Source organism: Balaenoptera borealis (genome assembly GCF_965194805.1).
Source record: "Balaenoptera borealis genome assembly, chromosome: 7".
In the NCBI taxonomy this organism is placed as follows: domain Eukaryota; kingdom Metazoa; phylum Chordata; class Mammalia; order Artiodactyla; family Balaenopteridae; genus Balaenoptera; species Balaenoptera borealis.
The window spans coordinates 30,779,592-30,797,689 of NC_138864.1; the positions used below are offsets into that span (position 1 = coordinate 30,779,592).

The 18,098-nt window shown below is 45.5% G+C and overlaps 1 long non-coding RNA gene across 2 annotated transcripts in view; it reads right to left on the reverse strand.

Moving 5' to 3' along the window:
- Positions 1 to 18,098, reverse strand: part of LOC309631903 — a 241,457-nt gene that overhangs the window by 182,674 nt on the left and 40,685 nt on the right. The window lies entirely within an intron of this gene.

The following is an 18,098-nucleotide window of genomic DNA, read 5'->3' on the forward strand; positions in this document are numbered from 1 at the left end:
AAAGACAGTGAAAGAGAGAGAAATTCTTACTAAATTCGTTCAGGGGCTGTGATGCCACCTGGATTGACCATATCTACACCCACAGCTGATAGAGACATAAGGGTGGACACTCTTGGGGCTGAGAGGTTTGGTGAGGTTGGGTGAGCAAACGCAGACCCTTTAAAGTAATACTGCGTGGTTCCCATCCCATGGGTCCCAAATCTCCAGGTTCAAGGGCATCTTCCTACTTCGAAAACATGCATGAGAAACCCAGAAGATGGTGCACCGTGTGATCGGGAAAGGTTTCCAAAACGCACCTCATTTCTCATCTCCTTGTGCTCGGGTTCGCCATTCCAGCCGCTTTACTAGCAATCTCCCTCCTTGGAGAATCAGCACCTTTAACCTCCTGTTCCGTACAGGTTGCAATTTGTCCTGAGGATGAACGGGAAGAGGGGGAACCAATGAGACACTAGCTCTAGGTGTTGGGACAGGCACAGGTCACTCTATTTTCCCATCAGGAAGAAGAATTAACCACAGGCTCAGCCTGCCGCCCGGAACCAGAATAGGGCCTGAAGCAATCCTGCGCTTTTGCGGCCAGCTCCCAAGAAAGCGAGTTGAAAAATGGAGCTCAGGGGCACTGCAATTCACAAACCTGCAGAGTTATAAATCATAACTCTCGTCCTCAAATATATTGAGGGAAGGCCACGAAGAGGATTTGAAAGCAAGGCAGAATTGCAGGAAACAGATTTCAGGAGGTAGATTCGAATCGCCTTTAAAGCACGGGAAAAGCAGCAAAACCTCGACAATGATGCCCTTGGCCAAAAAGGGCGTATGCGTTTTTTCCTGAATATATTCAGGAAAAAACGCATACGCCCTTTTTGGCCAACCAAGCAACCTGGAAAGGCAAATCAGCGCTACAAAGAAGTCTCGCTTCCCATCGGTCAAAAGGGCCATGCTGAATAAAGTGTCAAAACCAGAAATGCAGGACAGGCCATGGAGAAACGGGAGCCTTGCTACGCTGATGGGCGGGATGTAAATTGCCAACAGCCACTCTGGAGAAGTGTACGGTGTGTCCTGAAACATCGAAAAAACTCAGCTTAGAGAGCATAGGGCACTTCCACTCATGGGCGTATAAATTGGGAAAACTAAAAATCAGCAAGACACAGGCACCCCAAAGTTTAGGGCTGCTCTGTTGACAAGAACCTCCACTTCGTTACACCCTAAATATCCCAGGAAAGAGAAAAATGGATAAAGAAGTTGTGGTCCTTATGTACAATGGAATATCACTCAGCCATGAAATCAACGTCATAAGGCTAGTAGCAGCATGATGAGTGGATTTAGGTACGACGATTCTAAGTGAAATAAGTCACACAGAAAAAGACACTTATCCTAAGATATCACTTATAGAGGGAATGTAAAAACCGCGACCCTTGAACTGAATTACAAAACAGAACAGAGTCACACGTTTAGAAAACACACTATGGCTGCTTAACGGGAAAGGTGAGGTGGGGTGATGCATAAAAGAAGGGTTTCAAATTAGCTCAGAGACCGTTCCATAAACCCAATATGTAATAGACACGACCTACTCCTTGCTCAGTGAACTGGACTCAACACCCCCTATTCACCGCCCAAGAATATATCTGACTAGTAAGAATGTTAAAACCTATGTATTGATATCTCTCTGTAAGTGAGTCAAGTGGGTGTAAAGCGGCATACACACAGCAGTGAAAAGCAGCTAAACCCCTTTATAAAAATCAATCACTTTTAAAAACCCGTGAAACAAAGACAGTGAAAGACAGAGAAATTCTTACTAAATTCGTTCAGGGGCTGTGATGCCACCTGGATTGACCATATCTAGACCCACAGCTGATAGAGACATAAGGGTGGACACTCTTGGGGCTGAGAGGTTTGGTGAGGTTGGGTGAGCAAACGCAGACCCTTTAAAGTAATACTGCGTGGTTCCCATCCCATGGGTCCCAAATCTACAGGTTCAAGGGCATCTTCCTACTTCGAAAACATGCATGAGAAACCCAGAAGATGGTGCACCGTGTGATCGGGAAAGGTTTCTAAAACGCACCTCATTTCTCATCTCCTTGTGCTTGGGTTCGCCATTCCAGCCGCTTTTCTAGCAATCTCCCTCCTTGGAGAATCAGCACCTTTAACCTCCTGTTCCGTACAGGTTGCAATTTGTCCTGAGGATGAACGGGAAGAGGGGGAACCAATGAGACACTAGCTCTAGGTGTTGGGACAGGCACAGGTCACTCTATTTTCCCATCAGGAAGAAGAATTAACCACAGGCTCAGCCTGCCTCCCGGGACCAAAATAGGGCCTAAAGCAATCCTGCGCTTTTGCGGCCAGCTCCCAAGAAAGCGAGTTGAAAAATGGAGCTCAGGGTCACTGCAATTCACAAACCTGCAGAGTTATAAATGATAACTCTCGTCCTCAAATATATTGAGGGAAGGCAACGAAGAGGATTTGAATGCACGGCAGAATTGCAGGAAACAGATTTCAGGAGGTAGATTCGAATCGCCTTTAAAGCACGGGAAAAGCGGCAAAACCTCGACAATGATGCCCTTGGCCAAAAAGGGCGTATGCGTTTTTTCCTGAATATATTCAGGAAAAAACGCATACGCCCTTTTTGGCCAACCAAGCAACCTGGAAAGGCAATTCAACGCTACAAAGAAGTCTCGCTTCCCATCGGTCAAAAGGGCCATGCTGAATAAAGTGTCAAAACCAGAAATGCAGGACAGGCCATGGAGAAACGGGAGCCTTGCTACGCTGATGGGCGGGATGTAAATTGCCAACAGCCACTCTGGAGAAGTGTACGGTGTGTCCTGAAACATCGAAAAAACTCAGCTTAGAGAGCATAGGGCACTTCCACTCATGGGCGTATAAATTGGGAAAACTAAAAATCAGCAAGACACAGGCACCCCAAAGTTTAGGGCTGCTCTGTTGACAAGAACCTCCACTTCGTTACACCCTAAATATCCCAGGAAAGAGAAAAATGGATAAAGAAGTTGTGGTCCTTATGTACAATGGAATATCACTCAGCCATGAAATCAACGTCATAAGGCTAGTAGCAGCATGATGAGTGGATTTAGGTACGACGATTCTAAGTGAAATAAGTCACACAGAAAAAGACACTTATCATAAGATATCACTTATAGGGGGAATGTAAAAATCGCGACCCTTGAACTGAATTACAAAACAGAACAGAGTCACACGTTTAGAAAACACACTATGGCTGCTTAACGGGAAAGGTGAGGTGGGGTGATGCATAAAAGAAGGGTTTCAAATTAGCTCAGAGACCGTTCCGTAAACCCAATATGTAATAGACACGACCTACTCCTTGCTCAGTGAACTGGACTCAACACCCCCTATTCACCGCCCAAGAATATATCTGACTAGTAAGAATGTTAAAACCTATGTATTGATATCTCTCTGTAAGTGAGTCAAGTGGGTGTAAAGCGGCATAAACACAGCAGTGAAAAGCAGCTAAACCCCTTTATAAAAATCAATCACTTTTAAAAACCCGTGAAACAAAGACAGTGAAAGAGAGAGAAATTCTTACTAAATTCGTTCAGGAACTGTGATGCCACCTGGATTGACCATATCTAGACCCACAGCTGATTGAGACATAAGTGTGGACACTCTTGGGGCTGAGAGGTTTGGTGAAGTTGGGTGAGCAAACGCAGACCCTTTAAAGTAATACTGCGTGGTTCCCATCCCATGGGTCCCAAATCTCCAGGTTCAAGGGCATCTTCCTACTTCGAAAACATGCATGAGAAACCCAGAAGATGGTGCACCGTGTGATCGGGAAAGGTTTCCAAAACGCACCTCATTTCTCATCTCCTTGTGCTCGGGTTCGCCATTCCAGCCGCTTTACTAGCAATCTCCCTCCTTGGAGAATCAGCACCTTTAACCTCCTGTTCCGTACAGGTTGCAATTTGTCCTGAGGATGAACGGGAAGAGGGGGAACCAATGAGACACTAGCTCTAGGTGTTGGGACAGGCACAGGTCACTCTATTTTCCCATCAGGAAGAAGAATTAACCACAGGCTCAGCCTTCCGCCCGGAACCAGAATAGGGCCTGAAGCAATCCTGCGCTTTTGCGGCCAGCTCCCAAGAAAGCGAGTTGAAAAATGGAGCTCAGGGGCACTGCAATTCACAAACCTGCAGAGTTATAAATCATAACTCTCGTCCTCAAATATATTGAGGGAAGGCCACGAAGAGGATTTGAAAGCAAGGCAGAATTGCAGGAAACAGATTTCAGGAGGTAGATTCGAATCGCCTTTAAAGCACGGGAAAAGCAGCAAAACCTCGACAATGATGCCCTTGGCCAAAAAGGGCGTATGCGTTTTTTCCTGAATATATTCAGGAAAAAACGCATACGCCCTTTTTGGCCAACCAAGCAACCTGGAAAGGCAAATCAGCGCTACAAAGAAGTCTCGCTTCCCATCGGTCAAAAGGGCCATGCTGAATAAAGTGTCAAAACCAGAAATGCAGGACAGGCCATGGAGAAACGGGAGCCTTGCTACGCTGATGGGCGGGATGTAAATTGCCAACAGCCACTCTGGAGAAGTGTACGGTGTGTCCTGAAACATCGAAAAAACTCAGCTTAGAGAGCATAGGGCACTTCCACTCATGGGCGTATAAATTGGGAAAACTAAAAATCAGCAAGACACAGGCACCCCAAAGTTTAGGGCTGCTCTGTTGACAAGAACCTCCACTTCGTTACACCCTAAATATCCCAGGAAAGAGAAAAATGGATAAAGAAGTTGTGGTCCTTATGTACAATGGAATATCACTCAGCCATGAAATCAACGTCATAAGGCTAGTAGCAGCATGATGAGTGGATTTAGGTACGACGATTCTAAGTGAAATAAGTCACACAGAAAAAGACACTTATCATAAGATATCACTTATAGAGGGAATGTAAAAACCGCGACCCTTGAACTGAATTACAAAACAGAACAGAGTCACACGTTTAGAAAACACACTATGGCTGCTTAACGGGAAAGGTGAGGTGGGGTGATGCATAAAAGAAGGGTTTCAAATTAGCTCAGAGACCGTTCCATAAACCCAATATGTAATAGACACCACCTACTCCTTGCTCAGTGAACTGGACTCAACACCCCCTATTCACCGCCCAAGAATATATCTGACTAGTAAGAATGTTAAAACCTATGTATTGATATCTCTCTGTAAGTGAGTCAAGTGGGTGTAAAGCGGCATACACACAGCAGTGAAAAGCAGCTAAACCCCTTTATAAAAATCAATCACTTTTAAAAACCCGTGAAACAAAGACAGTGAAAGACAGAGAAATTCTTACTAAATTCGTTCAGGGGCTGTGATGCCACCTGGATTGACCATATCTAGACCCACAGCTGATAGAGACATAAGGGTGGACACTCTTGGGGCTGAGAGGTTTGGTGAGGTTGGGTGAGCAAACGCAGACCCTTTAAAGTAATACTGCGTGGTTCCCATCCCATGGGTCCCAAATCTCCAGGTTCAAGGGCATCTTCCTACTTCGAAAACATGCATGAGAAACCCAGAAGATGGTGCACCGTGTGATCGGGAAAGGTTTCTAAAACGCACCTCATTTCTCATCTCCTTGTGCTTGGGTTCGCCATTCCAGCCGCTTTACTAGCAATCTCCCTCCTTGGAGAATCAGCACCTTTAACCTCCTGTTCCGTACAGGTTGCAATTTGTCCTGAGGATGAACGGGAAGAGGGGGAACCAATGAGACACTAGCTCTAGGTGTTGGGACAGGCACAGGTCACTCTATTTTCCCATCAGGAAGAAGAATTAACCACAGGCTCAGCCTGCCGCCCGGGACCAAAATAGGGCCTAAAGCAATCCTGCGCTTTTGCGGCCAGCTCCCAAGAAAGCGAGTTGAAAAATGGAGCTCAGGGGCACTGCAATTCACAAACCTGCAGAGTTATAAATGATAACTCTCGTCCTCAAATATATTGAGGGAAGGCAACGAAGAGGATTTGAATGCACGGCAGAATTGCAGGAAACAGATTTCAGGAGGTAGATTCGAATCGCCTTTAAAGCACGGGAAAAGCGGCAAAACCTCGACAATGATGCCCTTGGCCAAAAAGGGCGTATGCGTTTTTTCCTGAATATATTCAGGAAAAAACGCATACGCCCTTTTTGGCCAACCAAGCAACCTGGAAAGGCAATTCAACGCTACAAAGAAGTCTCGCTTCCCATCGGTCAAAAGGGCCATGCTGAATAAAGTGTCAAAACCAGAAATGCAGGACAGGCCATGGAGAAACGGGAGCCTTGCTACGCTGATGGGCGGGATGTAAATTGCCAACAGCCACTCTGGAGAAGTGTACGGTGTGTCCTGAAACATCGAAAAAACTCAGCTTAGAGAGCATAGGGCACTTCCACTCATGGGCGTATAAATTGGGAAAACTAAAAATCAGCAAGACACAGGCACCCCAAAGTTTAGGGCTGCTCTGTTGACAAGAACCTCCACTTCGTTACACCCTAAATATCCCAGGAAAGAGAAAAATGGATAAAGAAGTTGTGGTCCTTATGTACAATGGAATATCACTCAGCCATGAAATCAACGTCATAAGGCTAGTAGCAGCATGATGAGTGGATTTAGGTACGACGATTCTAAGTGAAATAAGTCACACAGAAAAAGACACTTATCATAAGATATCACTTATAGGGGGAATGTAAAAACCGCGACCCTTGAACTGAATTACAAAACAGAACAGAGTCACACGTTTAGAAAACACACTATGGCTGCTTAACGGGAAAGGTGAGGTGGGGTGATGCATAAAAGAAGGGTTTCAAATTAGCTCAGAGACCGTTCCGTAAACCCAATATGTAATAGACACGACCTACTCCTTGCTCAGTGAACTGGACTCAACACCCCCTATTCACCGCCCAAGAATATATCTGACTAGTAAGAATCTTAAAACCTATGTATTGATATCTCTCTGTAAGTGAGTCAAGTGGGTGTAAAGCGGCATAAACACAGCAGTGAAAAGCAGCTAAACCCCTTTATAAAAATCAATCACTTTTAAAAACCCGTGAAACAAAGACAGTGAAAGAGAGAGAAATTCTTACTAAATTCGTTCAGGAACTGTGATGCCACCTGGATTGACCATATCTAGACCCACAGCTGATTGAGACATAAGTGTGGACACTCTTGGGGCTGAGAGGTTTGGTGAGGTTGGGTGAGCAAACGCAGACCCTTTAAAGTAATACTGCGTGGTTCCCATCCCATGGGTCCCAAATCTCCAGGTTCAAGGGCATCTTCCTACTTCGAAAACATGCATGAGAAACCCAGAAGATGGTGCACCGTGTGATCGGGAAAGGTTTCCAAAACGCACCTCATTTCTCATCTCCTTGTGCTCGGGTTCGCCATTCCAGCCGCTTTACTAGCAATCTCCCTCCTTGGAGAATCAGCACCTTTAACCTCCTGTTCCGTACAGGTTGCAATTTGTCCTGAGGATGAACGGGAAGAGGGGGAACCAATGAGACACTAGCTCTAGGTGTTGGGACAGGCACAGGTCACTCTATTTTCCCATCAGGAAGAAGAATTAACCACAGGCTCAGCCTTCCGCCCGGAACCAGAATAGGGCCTGAAGCAATCCTGCGCTTTTGCGGCCAGCTCCCAAGAAAGCGAGTTGAAAAATGGAGCTCAGGGGCACTGCAATTCACAAACCTGCAGAGTTATAAATCATAACTCTCGTCCTCAAATATATTGAGGGAAGGCCACTAAGAGGATTTGAAAGCAAGGCAGAATTGCAGGAAACAGATTTCAGGAGGTAGATTCGAATCGCCTTTAAAGCACGGGAAAAGCAGCAAAACCTCGACAATGATGCCCTTGGCCAAAAAGGGCGTATGCGTTTTTTCCTGAATATATTCAGGAAAAAACGCATACGCCCTTTTTGGCCAACCAAGCAACCTGGAAAGGCAAATCAGCGCTACAAAGAAGTCTCGCTTCCCATCGGTCAAAAGGGCCATGCTGAATAAAGTGTCAAAACCAGAAATGCAGGACAGGCCATGGAGAAACGGGAGCCTTGCTACGCTGATGGGCGGGATGTAAATTGCCAACAGCCACTCTGGAGAAGTGTACGGTGTGTCCTGAAACATCGAAAAAACTCAGCTTAGAGAGCATAGGGCACTTCCACTCATGGGCGTATAAATTGGGAAAACTAAAAATCAGCAAGACACAGGCACCCCAAAGTTTAGGGCTGCTCTGTTGTCAAGAACCTCCACTTCGTTACACCCTAAATATCCCAGGAAAGAGAAAAATGGATAAAGAAGTTGTGGTCCTTATGTACAATGGAATATCACTCAGCCATGAAATCAACGTCATAAGGCTAGTAGCAGCATGATGAGTGGATTTAGGTACGACGATTCTAAGTGAAATAAGTCACACAGAAAAAGACACTTATCATAAGATATCACTTATAGAGGGAATGTAAAAACCGCGACCCTTGAACTGAATTACAAAACAGAACAGAGTCACACGTTTAGAAAACACACCATGGCTGCTTAACGGGAAAGGTGAGGTGGGGTGATGCATAAAAGAAGGGTTTCAAATTAGCTCAGAGACCGTTCCATAAACCCAATATGTAATAGACACGACCTACTCCTTGCTCAGTGAACTGGACTCAACACCCCCTATTCACCGCCCAAGAATATATCTGACTAGTAAGAATGTTAAAACCTATGTATTGATATCTCTCTGTAAGTGAGTCAAGTGGGTGTAAAGCGGCATACACACAGCAGTGAAAAGCAGCTAAACCCCTTTATAAAAATCAATCACTTTTAAAAACCCGTGAAACAAAGACAGTGAAAGACAGAGAAATTCTTACTAAATTCGTTCAGGGGCTGTGATGCCACCTGGATTGACCATATCTAGACCCACAGCTGATTGAGACATAAGGGTGGACACTCTTGGGGCTGAGAGGTTTGGTGAGGTTGGGTGAGCAAACGCAGACCCTTTAGAGTAATACTGCGTGGTACCCATCCCATGGGTCCCAAATCTCCAGATTCAAGGGCATCTTCCTACATCGAAAACATGCATGAGAAACCCAGAAGATGGTACACCGTGTGATCGGGAAAGGTTTCTAAAACGCACCTCATTTCTCATCTCCTTGTGCTCGGGTTCCCCATTCCAGCCGCTTTACTAGCAATCTCCCTCCTTGGAGAATCAGCACCTTTAACCTCCTGTTCCGTACAGGTTGCAATTTGTCCTGAGGATGAACGGGAAGAGGGGGAACCAATGAGACACTAGCTCTAGGTGTTGGGACAGGCACAGGTCACTCTATTTTCCCATCAGGAAGAAGAATTAACCACAGGCTCAGCCTTCCGCCCGGAACCAGAATAGCGCCTGAAGCAATCCTGCGCTTTTGCGGCCAGCTCCCAAGAAAGCGAGTTGAAAAATGGAGCTCAGGGGCACTGCAATTCACAAACCTGCAGAGTTATAAATCATAACTCTCGTCCTCAAATATATTGAGGGAAGGCCACGAAGAGGATTTGAAAGCAAGGCAGAATTGCAGGAAACAGATTTCAGGAGGTAGATTCGAATCGCCTTTAAAGCACGGGAAAAGCAGCAAAACCTCGACAATGATGCCCTTGGCCAAAAAGGGCGTATGCGTTTTTTCCTGAATATATTCAGGAAAAAACGCATACGCCCTTTTTGGCCAACCAAGCAACCTGGAAAGGCAAATCAGCGCTACAAAGAAGTCTCGCTTCCCATCGGTCAAAAGGGCCATGCTGAATAAAGTGTCAAAACCAGAAATGCAGGACAGGCCATGGAGAAACGGGAGCCTTGCTACGCTGATGGGCGGGATGTAAATTGCCAACAGCCACTCTGGAGAAGTGTACGGTGTGTCCTGAAACATCGAAAAAACTCAGCTTAGAGAGCATAGGGCACTTCCACTCATGGGCGTATAAATTGGGAAAACTAAAAATCAGCAAGACACAGGCACCCCAAAGTTTAGGGCTGCTCTGTTGACAAGAACCTCCACTTCGTTACACCCTAAATATCCCAGGAAAGAGAAAACTGGATAAAGAAGTTGTGGTCCTTATGTACAATGGAATATCACTCAGCCATGAAATCAACGTCATAAGGCTAGTAGCAGCATGATGATTGGATTTAGGTACGACGATTCTAAGTGAAATAAGTCACACAGAAAAAGACACTTATCCTAAGATATCACTTATAGAGGGAATGTAAAAATTGCTACCCTTGAACTGAATTACAAAACAGAACAGAGTCACACGTTTAGAAAACACACTATGGCTGCTTAACGGGAAAGGTGAGGTGGGGTGATGCATAAAAGAAGGGTTTCAAATTAGCTCAGAGACCGTTCCATAAACCCAATATGTAATAGACACGACCTACTCCTTGCTCAGTGAACTGGACTCAACACCCCCTATTCACCGACCAAGAATATATCTGACTAGTAAGAATGTTAAAACCTATGTATTGATATCTCTCTGTAAGTGAGTCAAGTGGGTGTAAAGCGGCATAAACACAGCAGTGAAAAGCAGCTAAACCCCTTTATAAAAATCAATCACTTTTAAAAACCCGTGAAACAAAGACAGTGAAAGAGAGAGAAATTCTTACTAAATTCGTTCAGGGGCTGTGATGCCACCTGGATTGACCATATCTAGACCCACAGCTGATAGAGACATAAGGGTGGACACTCTTGGGGCTGAGAGGTTTGGTGAGGTTGGGTGAGCAAACGCAGACCCTTTAAAGTAATACTGCGTGGTTCCCATCCCATGGGTCCCAAATCTCCAGGTTCAAGGGCATCTTCCTACTTCGAAAACATGCATGAGAAACCCAGAAGATGGAGCACCGTGCGATCGGGAAAGGTTTGTAAAACGCACCTCATTTCTCATCTCCTTGTGCTCGGGTTCCCCATTCCAGCCGCTTTACTAGCAATCTCCCTCCTTGGAGAATCAGCACCTTTAACCTCCTGTTCCTTACAGGTTGCAATTTGTCCTGAGGATGAACGGGAAGAGGGGGAACCAATGAGACACTAGCTCTAGGTGTTGGGACAGGCACAGGTCACTCTATTTTCCCATCAGGAAGAAGATTTAACCACAGGCTCAGCCTGCCGCCCGGAACCAGAATAGCGCCTGAAGAAATCCTGCGCTTTTGCGGCCAGCTCCCAAGAAAGCGAGTTGAAAAATGGAGCTCAGGGGCACTGCAATTCACAAACCTGCAGAGTTATAAATCATAACTCTCGTCCTCAAATATATTGAGGGAAGGCCACGAAGAGGATTTGAAAGCAAGGCAGAATTGCAGGAAACAGATTTCAGGAGGTAGATTCGAATCGCCTTTAAAGCACGGGAAAAGCAGCAAAACCTCGACAATGATGCCCTTGGCCAAAAAGGGCGTATGCGTTTGTTCCTGAATATATTCAGGAAAAAACGCATACGCCCTTTTTGGCCTACCAAGCAACCTGGAAAGGCAAATCAGCGCTACAAAGAAGTCTCGCTTCCCATCGGTCAAAAGGGCCATGCTGAATAAAGTGTCAAAACCAGAAATGCAGGACAGGCCATGGAGAAACGGGAGCCTTGCTACGCTGATGGGCGGGATGTAAATTGCCAACAGCCACTCTGGAGAAGTGTACGGTGTGTCCTGAAACATCGAAAAAACTCAGCTTAGAGAGCATAGGGCACTTCCACTCATGGGCGTATAAATTGGGAAAACTAAAAATCAGCAAGACACAGGCACCCCAAAGTTTAGGGCTGCTCTGTTGACAAGAACCTCCACTTCGTTACACCCTAAATATCCCAGGAAAGAGAAAAATGGATAAAGAAGTTGTGGTCCTTATGTACAATGGAATATCACTCAGCCATGAAATCAACGTCATAAGGCTAGTAGCAGCATGATGAGTGGATTTAGGTACGACGATTCTAAGTGAAATAAGTCACACAGAAAAAGACACTTATCCTAAGATACCACTTATAGAGGGAATGTAAAAATTGCTACCCTTGAACTGAATTACAAAACAGAACAGAGTCACACGTTTAGAAAACACACTATGGCTGCTTAACGGGAAAGGTGAGGTGGGGTGATGCATAAAAGAAGGGGTTCAAATTAGCTCAGATACCGTTCCATAAACCCAATATGTAACAGACACGACCTACTCCTTGCTCAGTGAACTGGACTCAACACCCCCTATTCACCACCCAAGAATATATCTGACTAATAAGAATGTTAAAACCTATGTATTGATATCACTCTGTAAGTGAGTCAAGTGGGTGTAAAGCGGCATACACACAGCAGTGAAAAGCAGCTAAACCCCTTTATAAAAATCAATCACTTTTAAAAACCCGTGAAACAAAGACAGTGAAAGAGAGAGAAATTCTTACTAAATTCGTTCAGGGGCTGTGATGCCACCTGGATTGACCATATCTAGACCCACAGCTGATTGAGACATAAGGGTGGACACTCTTGGGGCTGAGAGGTTTGGTGAGGTTGGGTGAGCAAACGCAGACCCTTTAGAGTAATACTGCGTGGTACCCATCCCATGGGTCCCAAATCTCCAGATTCAAGGGCATCTTCCTACATCGAAAACATGCCTGAGAAACCCAGAAGATGGTACACCGTGTGATCGGGAAAGGTTTCTAAAACGCACCTCATTTCTCATCTCCTTGTGCTCGGGTTCCCCATTCCAGCCGCTTTACTAGCAATCTCCCTCCTTGGAGAATCAGCACCTTTAACCTCCTGTTCCGTACAGGTTGCAATTTGTCCTGAGGATGAACGGGAAGAGGGGGAACCAATGAGACACTAGCTCTAGGTGTTGGGACAGGCACAGGTCACTCTATTTTCCCATCAGGAAGAAGAATTAACCACAGGCTCAGCCTTCCGCCCGGAACCAGAATAGGGCCTGAAGCAATCCTGCGCTTTTGCGGCCAGCTCCCAAGAAAGCGAGTTGAAAAATGGAGCTCAGGGGCACTGCAATTCACAAACCTGCAGAGTTATAAATCATAACTCTCGTCCTCAAATATATTGAGGGAAGGCCACGAAGAGGATTTGAAAGCAAGGCAGAATTGCAGGAAACAGATTTCAGGAGGTAGATTCGAATCGCCTTTAAAGCACGGGAAAAGCAGCAAAACCTCGACAATGATGCCCTTGGCCAAAAACGGCGTATGCGTTTTTTCCTGAATATATTCAGGAAAAAACGCATACGCCCTTTTTGGCCAACCAAGCAACCTGGAAAGGCAAATCAGCGCTACAAAGAAGTCTCGCTTCCCATCGGTCAAAAGGGCCATGCTGAGTAAAGTGTCAAAACCAGAAATGCAGGACAGGCCATGGAGAAACGGGAGCCTTGCTACGCTGATGGGCGGGATGTAAATTGCCAGCAGCCACTCTGGAGAAGTGTACGGTGTGTCCTGAAACATCGAAAAAACTCAGCTTAGAGAGCATAGGGCACTTCCACTCATGGGCGTATAAATTGGGAAAACTAAAAATCAGCAAGACACAGGCACCCCAAAGTTTAGGGCTGCTCTGTTGACAAGAACCTCCACTTCGTTACACCCTAAATATCCCAGGAAAGAGAAAAATGGATAAATAAGTTGTGGTCCTTATGTACAATGGAATATCACTCAGCCATGAAATCAACGTCATAAGGCTAGTAGCAGCATGATGAGTGGATTTAGGTACGACGATTCTAAGTGAAATAAGTCACACAGAAAAAGACACTTATAAGATATCACTTATAGAGGGAATGTAAAAACCGCGACCCTTGAACTGAATTACAAAACAGAACAGAGTCACACGTTTAGAAAACACACTATGGCTGCTTAACGGGAAAGGTGAGGTGGGGTGATGCATAAAAGAAGGGTTTCAAATTAGCTCAGAGACCGTTCCATAAACCCAATATGTAATAGACACGACCTACTCCTTGCTCAGTGAACTGGACTCAACACCCCCTATTCACCGCCCAAGAATATATCTGACTAGTAAGAATGTTAAAACCTATGTATTGATATCTCTCTGTAAGTGAGTCAAGTGGGTGTAAAGCGGCATAAACACAGCAGTGAAAAGCAGCTAAACCCCTTTATAAAAATCAATCACTTTTAAAAACCCGTGAAACAAAGACAGTGAAAGAGAGAGAAATTCTTACTAAATTCGTTCAGGGGCTGTGATGCCACCTGGATTGACCATATCTAGACCCACAGCTGATAGAGACATAAGGGTGGACACTCTTGGGGCTGAGAGGTTTGGTGAGGTTGGGTGAGCAAACGCAGACCCTTTAAAGTAATACTGCGTGGTTCCCATCCCATGGGTCCCAAATCTCCAGGTTCAAGGGCATCTTCCTACTTCGAAAACATGCATGAGAAACCCAGAAGATGGTGCACCGTGTGATCGGGAAAGGTTTCTAAAACGCACCTCATTTCTCATCTCCTTGTGCTCGGGTTCGCCATTCCAGCCGCTTTACTAGCAATCTCCCTCCTTGGAAAATCAGCACCTTTAACCTCCTGTTCCGTACAGGTTGCAATTTGTCCTGAGGATGAACGGGAAGAGGGGGAACCAATGAGACACTAGCTCTAGGTGTTGGGACAGGCACAGGTCACTCTATTTTCCCATCAGGAAGAAGAATTAACCACAGGCTCAGCCTTCCGCCCGGAACCAGAATAGGGCCTGAAGCAATCCTGCGCTTTTGCGGCCAGCTCCCAAGAAAGCGAGTTGAAAAATGGAGCTCAGGGGCACTGCAATTCACAAACCTGCAGAGTTATAAATCATAACTCTCGTCCTCAAATATATTGAGGGAAGGCCACGAAGAGGATTTGAAAGCAAGGCAGAATTGCAGGAAACAGATTTCAGGAGGTAGATTCGAATCGCCTTTAAAGCACGGGAAAAGCAGCAAAACCTCGACAATGATGCCCTTGGCCAAAAAGGGCGTATGCGTTTTTTCCTGAATATATTCAGGAAAAAACGCATACGCCCTTTTTGGCCAACCAAGCAACCTGGAAAGGCAAATCAGCGCTACAAAGAAGTCTCGCTTCCCATCGGTCAAAAGGGCCATGCTGAATAAAGTGTCAAAACCAGAAATGCAGGACAGGCCATGGAGAAACGGGAGCCTTGCTACGCTGATGGGCGGGATGTAAATTGCCAACAGCCACTCTGGAGAAGTGTACGGTGTGTCCTGAAACATCGAAAAAACTCAGCTTAGAGAGCATAGGGCACTTCCACTCATGGGCGTATAAATTGGGAAAACTAAAAATCAGCAAGACACAGGCACCCCAAAGTTTAGGGCTGCTCTGTTGACAAGAACCTCCACTTCGTTACACCCTAAATATCCCAGGAAAGAGAAAAATGGATAAAGAAGTTGTGGTCCTTATGTACAATGGAATATCACTCAGCCATGAAATCAACGTCATAAGGCTAGTAGCAGCATGATGAGTGGATTTAGGTACGACGATTCTAAGTGAAATAAGTCACACAGAAAAAGACACTTATCCTAAGATATCACTTATAGAGGGAATGTAAAAATTGCTACCCTTGAACTGAATTACAAAACAGAACAGAGTCACACGTTTCGAAAACACACTATGGCTGCTTAACGGGAAAGGTGAGGTGGGGTGATGCATAAAAGAAGGGTTTCAAATTAGCTCAGAGACCGTTCCATAAACCCAATATGTAATAGACACGACGTACTCCTTGCTCAGTGAACTGGACTCAACACCCCCTATTCACCGCCCAAGAATATATCTGACTAGTAAGAATGTTAAAACCTATGTATTGATATCTCTCTGTAAGTGAGTCAAGTGGGTGTAAAGCGGCATAAACACAGCAGTGAAAAGCAGCTAAACCCCTTTATAAAAATCAATCACTTTTAAAAACCCGTGAAACAAAGACAGTGAAAGAGAGAGAAATTCTTACTAAATTCGTTCAGGGGCTGTGATGCCACCTGGAATGACCATATCTAGACCCACAGCTGATAGAGACATAAGGGTGGACACTCTTGGGGCTGAGAGGTTTGGTGAGGTTGGGTGAGCAAACGCAGACCCTTTAAAGTAATACTGCGTGGTTCCCATCCCATGGGTCCCAAATCTCCAGGTTCAAGGACATCTTCCTACTTCGAAAACATGCATGAGAAACCCAGAAGATGGAGCACCGTGTGATCGGGAAAGGTTTGTAAAACGCACCTCATTTCTCATCTCCTTGTGCTCGGGTTCCCCATTCGAGCCTCTTTACTAGCAATCTCCCTCCTTGGAGAATCAGCACCTTTAACCTCCTGTTCCGTACAGGTTGCAATTTGTCCTGAGGATGAACGGGAAGAGGGGGAACCAATGAGACACTAGCTCTAGGTGTTGGGACAGGCACAGGTCACTCTATTTTCCCATCAGGAAGAAGAATTAACCACAGGCTCAGCCTGCCGCCCGGAACCAGAATAGCGCCTGAAGAAATCCTGCGCTTTTGCGGCCAGCTCCCAAGAAAGCGAGTTGAAAAATGGAGCTCAGGGGCACTGCAATTCACAAACCTGCAGAGTTATAAATCATAACTCTCGTCCTCAAATATATTGAGGGAAGGGCACGAAGAGGATTTGAAAGCAAGGCAGAATTGCAGGAAACAGATTTCAGGAGGTAGATTCGAATCGCCTTTAAAGCACGGGAAAAGCAGCAAAACCTCGACAATGATGCCCTTGGCCAAAAAGGGCGTATGCGTTTTTTCCTGAATATATTCAGGAAAAAACGCACACGCCCTTTTTGGCCAACCAAGCAACCTGGAAAGGCAAATCAGCGCTACAAAGAAGTCTCGCTTCCCATCGGTCAAAAGGGCCATGCTGAATAAAGTGTCAAAACCAGAAATGCAGGACAGGCCATGGAGAAACGGGAGCCTTGCTACGCTGATGGGCGGGATGTAAATTGCCAACAGCCACTCTGGAGAAGTGTACGGTGTGTCCTGAAACATCGAAAAAACTCAGCTTAGAGAGCATAGGGCACTTCCACTCATGGGCGTATAAATTGGGAAAACTAAAAATCAGCAAGACACAGGCACCCCAAAGTTTAGGGCTGCTCTGTTGACAAGAACCTCCACTTCGTTACACCCTAAATATCCCAGGAAAGAGAAAACTGGATAAAGAAGTTGTGGTCCTTATGTACAATGGAATATCACTCAGCCATGAAATCAACGTCATAAGGCTAGTAGCAGCATGATGAGTGGATTTAGGTACGACGATTCTAAGTGAAATAAGTCACACAGAAAAAGACACTTATCCTAAGATACCACTTATAGAGGGAATGTAAAAATTGCTACCCTTGAACTGAATTACAAAACAGAACAGAGTCACACGTTTAGAAAACACACTATGGCTGCTTAACGGGAAAGGTGAGGTGGGGTGATGCATAAAAGAAGGGGTTCAAATTAGCTCAGATACCGTTCCATAAACCCAATATGTAACAGACACGACCTACTCCTTGCTCAGTGAACTGGACTCAACACCCCCTATTCACCACCCAAGAATATATCTGACTAATAAGAATGTTAAAACCTATGTATTGATATCACTCTGTAAGTGAGTCAAGTGGGTGTAAAGCGGCATACACACAGCAGTGAAAAGCAGCTAAACCCCTTTATAAAAATCAATCACTTTTAAAAACCCGTGAAACAAAGACAGTGAAAGAGAGAGAAATTCTTACTAAATTCGTTCAGGGGCTGTGATGCCACCTGGATTGACCATATCTAGACCCACAGCTGATTGAGACATAAGGGTGGACACTCTTGGGGCTGAGAGGTTTGGTGAGGTTGGGTGAGCAAACGCAGACCCTTTAGAGTAATACTGCGTGGTACCCATCCCATGGGTCCCAAATCTCCAGATTCAAGGGCATCTTCCTACATCGAAAACATGCATGAGAAACCCAGAAGATGGTACACCGTGTGATCGGGAAAGGTTTCTAAAACGCACCTCATTTCTCATCTCCTTGTGCTCGGGTTCCCCATTCCAGCCGCTTTACTAGCAATCTCCCTCCTTGGAGAATCAGCACCTTTAACCTCCTGTTCCGTACAGGTTGCAATTTGTCCTGAGGATGAACGGGAAGAGGGGGAACCAATGAGACACTAGCTCTAGGTGTTGGGACAGGCACAGGTCACTCTATTTTCCCATCAGGAAG